Source organism: Oryza glaberrima, chromosome 10 (genome assembly GCF_000147395.1).
Source record: "Oryza glaberrima chromosome 10, OglaRS2, whole genome shotgun sequence".
Lineage (NCBI taxonomy): Eukaryota > Viridiplantae > Streptophyta > Magnoliopsida > Poales > Poaceae > Oryza > Oryza glaberrima.
The window spans coordinates 13378362-13384228 of record NC_068335.1 but is presented as its reverse complement, the minus strand read 5'-3'; the positions used below and the strand labels follow the sequence as shown (position 1 = coordinate 13384228).

The 5867-nt window shown below is 42.4% G+C and overlaps 1 pseudogene; it reads right to left on the bottom strand.

The window, feature by feature from the left end:
- Positions 1–3491: 3491 nt before the first annotated feature.
- Positions 3492–5610, bottom strand: LOC127785859 (uncharacterized; annotated as a pseudogene).
- Positions 5611–5867: the final 257 nt, after the last annotated feature.

The following is a 5867-nucleotide window of genomic DNA, read 5'->3' as shown; positions in this document are numbered from 1 at the left end:
TCCTCATTGCGATCAGCCATCTGTTCATACAAGAAATATTTGCTAAGTCTATAGGTCATATTTGCTAAGCGTAATATTAAAACTCTACTAATCTTATATTAAATCGCTACTAATCTTATATTAAAATTGTAATAATCATATATGCTAAGTCTAACAATCTTATATTAAATATCTACTAATCTTATATTAAAATTGTAATAATCATATATGCTAAGTCTAACAATCTTATATTAAATCTCTACTAACCTTATATTAAAATTGTAATAATCATATATGCTAAGTCTAACAATCTTATATTAAATCTCTATTAATCTTATATTAAAATTGTAATAATCTTATATGCTAAGTCGAACAATCTTATATTAAATCTCTACTAATCTTATATTAAAATTGTAGTAATCATAAATACAATATGATAAGTCTAATAATCTAATAATCTCTAACAATCACATTTGCTAAGTCTAATAATCTAATAATCTCTGACACTTACATTTGCTAAGTCTAATACAATATGCTAAGTCTATCACGAATCTCTAACACTCACATATGCTAAGTATAATAATCTAACACTCACATATGCTAATAATCTAATAATCTTATATTAAAACTCTAATGATCTTATATTAAATCTCTAACAATCACTTATTTACATCACTTGCCTGCGCGAATTCCTTCGATGGCTAGCTACCACTTCGGCTTGAGGGACGACGACGACGTCTTCTCTGCAACATTACCAGGAAAATGTATTAGTCTAAACGCAAAGGAACATATATTGTATTTCACGTTTTCAACTATATATATAATCATATATATATATATGCTAAGTTTAATAATCATATATGCTCGCGTTCCTTCTCACACTTTTAGTACAAGTGCATTCACGTTTGTTCGTGTTTCGTTCACATTCATTCGCGTTCGTCAACGTTTCATTCACGTTCGTTCACATTTCGTTCACGTTCGTTAAGCGTTCGTTCACGTTCGTTCGCATTCGCTCACGGGGCGCGCGGCAGTGGCGGCAGCGGAGCGGTGGCGTGGCGGCGCGGCGGAGTCAGGGCGCGCGTCGCGGCGTCGTGGCGCGTTCCGGTGGCGTCGAGCAGCCCGGCAGCGTGGGGGCGCGGCGGCGGCATGGCGCAGTGGCGGCGTGGTGTCGCGGCGGCGTGGTGCGGCCCGGCGGCGTGGCGCGGTGTTGGTGTCGTCGCCGTGGCGGCGGAGTGGACGTTACGTCGTCGGCGGTGGCGGCCGCGTCGAAGTCGGGGTCGGCATCGGCGGGAGGCGGAGTCGGGGTCAGGGTCGGCCGCGCGCGTCGACGTCGGCAGCGGCGTCGGCAATGAGCTAGGCAGCGGCGGTTTGGAGAGAGAGAGAGAGAGAGATCGACAGAGAGAGAGAGGGGCAGCGGCGGCTCTCACCCAAGAGATGCGGCGGCGGCAGAGGCGGTGACAACGGCGAGACGATAGCGGCGGAGGTGGCGACGACGGCGAGACGACGGCGGCGTCGGCGCGGGGTTGCCCTAGGCAGTGGCGGCGAAGGAGAAGCCGAGATCGATCGGAGGAAAAACTTCTAAGTGTTGGTGGAGAAGACCAGGGCGCACCAGGAATATATATACCCCTAGATCTTTAGTCCCGGTTGTTGTTACGAACCGGGAGTAAAGATATCTTTACTCCCGGATGTTCTCACCAACCAGGACTAAAGATATTTTCCCGCTATTTCCAAATTCTTTTTAAACCCAGTTAGGGTTAAGAACCGGGACTAAAGATAATAGCACTGAATTTCGAATTTCATTACATATGTGTTTCTAAAATAGTAAATAATACATTACAATTATTTAAAGTCAAAAAAATTAATGACAAAACCTTCGAAAAATTGTTGTTGTCTGTAGTAAACTAGGTGGATAATATGTAATAAGCACATGAATGATTTAAAATTGTTAAAAATTCTAATAATCATACATAATTAGCATATGCATGATATTAAATTGTTAAAAATTCTAATTAACATATGTAAATACCACATGCATGATTTAAAATTAATAAAAATTCTAATAATCATATATAATTAGCATATGCATGATATTAAATTGTTAAAAATTCTAATTAACATATGTAAATACCACATGCATGATTTAAAACTTTTAAAAATTCTAATAATCATATATAACTAGCATATGGATGATTTCAATTTGATAAAAATTATAATAATCATACATAATTAACATATGCCATACAACAATTGATTTGTATGGATATTCAATACATCCAAAATAGTTTACATCGTGTACACAACAATTACGGCAATACATCGGCGGTGATGGTTGACCGCACTTACTTTCTCCTCACTATTGTTCCTTCCTTGTGATCGCTACGTGAGTAAGGGGTGTCTTCATTTGATAGGAGGATGCTAGGGTCAATCGTCACCGTAAAAGGGGGTTGCCCATCAAACTGATCGTAATCCTCGTCAGTCTTGTCCTCTACTCCGACGATTTTTCTTTTTCCTAGGAGAACCACGTGGCGCTTCGGCTCATCAGGCCCTTTGCCCTTTTTTCCTTTGCTAGACATGTCCTTGACGTTAAAAACTTGCGTTACATCATTGGCAAGGACAAAAGGTTTGTCCGAGTATCCAACCTTGTTAAGATCAACCATCGTCATCCCACTGTCATCAATCGTTACACCTCCACCAGTCAACCTAACCCATTGGCACCGGAACAGAGGGACCTTGAGAGGTCCATAGTCAAGTTCCCATATGTCCTCGATGGCACCGTAAACATGCCAGTTGTACCATCGTGTCCCATGGCATCGATACGAACAGCACTGTTCTGGTTCGTGCTCTTCATGTCTTGGGCTCTCGTGTAGAATGTGTACCCATTGATTTCATATCCCTGGAATGTCGTGATCGAGCCAGATGGTCCCCTCGCCAGGAAGGCCAGTTGTTGGTTAATCGTCTCGTTACCCATGAGATGTCACAGCCACGCGGAGAAAGTATCAATGTGATGCCATGTAATCCATGCATCGAACTTACCGATGTTTCTGGCAAGAACTAGAGCTAAGTGCTCCTCGATGTAAGGAGCCACCAACGAAGATTGTTGCAGAACCATGAAATGGGCTTTATGGAATAAATTGTTGTCTACCGTCATTATTGCTTTCCTTCCAAGAGTCCCCTTTCCCCATAGTCTCCCTTCATGGCGTGATTCAGGTACCCCGATTGGGCGAAGGACTTCAATAAATTCTACGCAGAATTGAATGACCTTCTCTGTTCCATACCCCTTAGCGATGCTTGCCTCTGGACGAGCACGGTTACGAACATATTTCTTCAGAACGCCCATGTACCTCTCGAAAGGAAACATGTTGTGTAGGTACACAGGGTCGAGAATATCGATCTCTTTGACAAGGTGACAAAGCAGATGCGTCATTATATTGAAAAATGAAGGTGGAAATATCAACTCAAAGCTGACAAGACATTGCACCACATCATTCTGAAGGGCTTTTAATCTATCCAGATCAATGACCTTCTGCGAAATTGCGTTCATCAAAGCGCATAGTTTTGTTATTGTTGCCCGGACATTGTCTGGGAGGATACCCCTTATTATAACTGGTAGCAGTTGTGTCATCAACATGTGACAGTCATGAGACTTTAGGTTTGTGCATTTCTTCTCCTTCGTGTTTATTATTCGCTTTATATTCGTGGAATATCCTGACGGTACCTTGATGCTCTCCAAGCATTCAAACATACTTTCCTTCTCTGCCTTGCTAAGAGTGTAGCTGGCTGGACTCAAGTAATGGCTTCCTTTCTCCTTTGGTTCCAGGTGATGGTCGCTGCGTTGTTCCATATGCTTCAGATCATTACGTGCTTCCAGTGTATCTTTCGACTTTCCATACACACCTAGGAAGCCAAGAAGGTTTACGCAAAGATTCTTAGTGAGGTGCATCACATCGATTGCGTGGCAGACGTCTAAGAATTCCCAATAGGGTAACTCCCAAAATATAGAGTTCTTTTTCCACATCGCCGCGTGACCATCTTCGCTCTCTATAGGCTGGCTTCCAGGCCCCTTTCCAAACACTACTTTAAGAACTTTAACCATAGCAAACACTGTTTTCCCGCTGCGATGTTTAGGCTTCGTACGGTGGTCCGCCGTATGTTCAAAGTGCTTTCCTTTCTTCCATACCGGGTGGTTTGCAGCAAGGAATCGACGATGACCCATATACACAACCTTCCTACAGTGCTTAAGATACGTACTTTCTGTTTCATCCATACAGTGAGTGCAAGCCTTGTACCCCTTGTTGGACTGCCCGGAAAGGTTGCTAAGTGCAGGCCAATCGTGATGGTTACGAACAGCAGCGCTCGTAGGTTAAACTCCTCCTGTTTGTCCTCATCCCACACGGGGACACCTTCCTTTTTCCACAACAGTTTAAGATCTTCGACCAGTGGTCTTAGGTACACATCGATGTCGTTACCAGGTTGCTTGGGGCCTTGAATAATAATCAGCATCATTATGTACTTCCTCTTCATGCATAGTCAAGGGGGGAGGTTGTAGATACACATCGTAACGGGCCAAGTGCTATGCCCGCTGCTCATCTCTCCAAAAGGATTCAAGCCATCCGTACTTAAACCAAATCGTATGTTTCTTGCATCCTTTCCAAAGTCTTTAAATTTTCTGTCGATGTTTCGCCACTGCGAACCGTCGGCAGGGTGTCTCAGCATCCCATCCTGTTGACGCTCTTCAGCGTGCCAACGCATCATTCTAGCATTCCCCTTGTTCCTGAAAAAACGCCTTAGCTGTGGTAGTATAGGGAAATACCACATCACCTTAGCAGGAATTCTCTTCTTCGTTAGTTGCCCGTCAACTTCTCCTGGATCATCTCGTCTAATCCTGTATCGTAGTGCTTTACAAACAGGGCATGCTTCTACGTTCTCGTACTCCTCATCACGATATAGGATACAATCATCTGGACATGCGTGAATCTTCTGAACTTCCAGTCTTAGAGGGCACACTATCTTCTTAGCCTCGTACGTTGTCTCGGGCAATTTGTTTCCCTCCGGAAGAATGTTCTTGACGAGTTTCAATAAATCGCCAAATGCCTTGTCACTAACACCATTTTTTGCCTTCCATTGCAAGAACTCCAGAGTGGTATCCAACTTTTTGTGCCCCTGCTCGCAACCTGGGTACAACGACGTTCTGTAGTCCTATAACATCTTGTCCAATTTATGGGCCCCCTTTTCACTTTCGCAGTCCTCCTTGGCGTCCTGCAACATCTGACCAAGATCATCCGCAACGTCGTTACCATCAGCATCCCTTTCCTCCTCGCCCGTTTGATTTCCTTCAAATCCAGCGTACTGAGTAAAGTCCGGAATATTGTCGTCTTCCACTTCATCTTCTTCCATTTCAACCCCTTGCTCTCTGTGGGATGTCCAACAGTTATAGCTTGGCATGAATCCCGACTCAAACAAGTGGAAATGAATAGTCCTGGATGCAGAATACTCCTTTTGATTCTTACACTTATTGCATGGACAACAAATAAAACCCTTATGCCTGTTAGCTTCGGCCACTCTCAAAAAATAATGCACGCCGTCAATAAACTCTTTGTACTGCCGGTCAGCGTACATCCATTGCCGATCCATCTACATGAAATGAAAAAAAATCGTACACAAATAATTATTCGTACAATAATGACAGTCATACAATAATGATAAAATAATTACAAACTCTTTCAACAGTCATACATTAATGACATATCATTATTCATACAAAAATTATAAAATATTACACTAAATAATTCTTATTTACTATTTCTGAAGTTTTAAACTAATATTAATGTGTTGTACTTCTTTTAATTTTTATTTTAGTTTGTTTTCTATTATTTAAGATTAACTTTCAC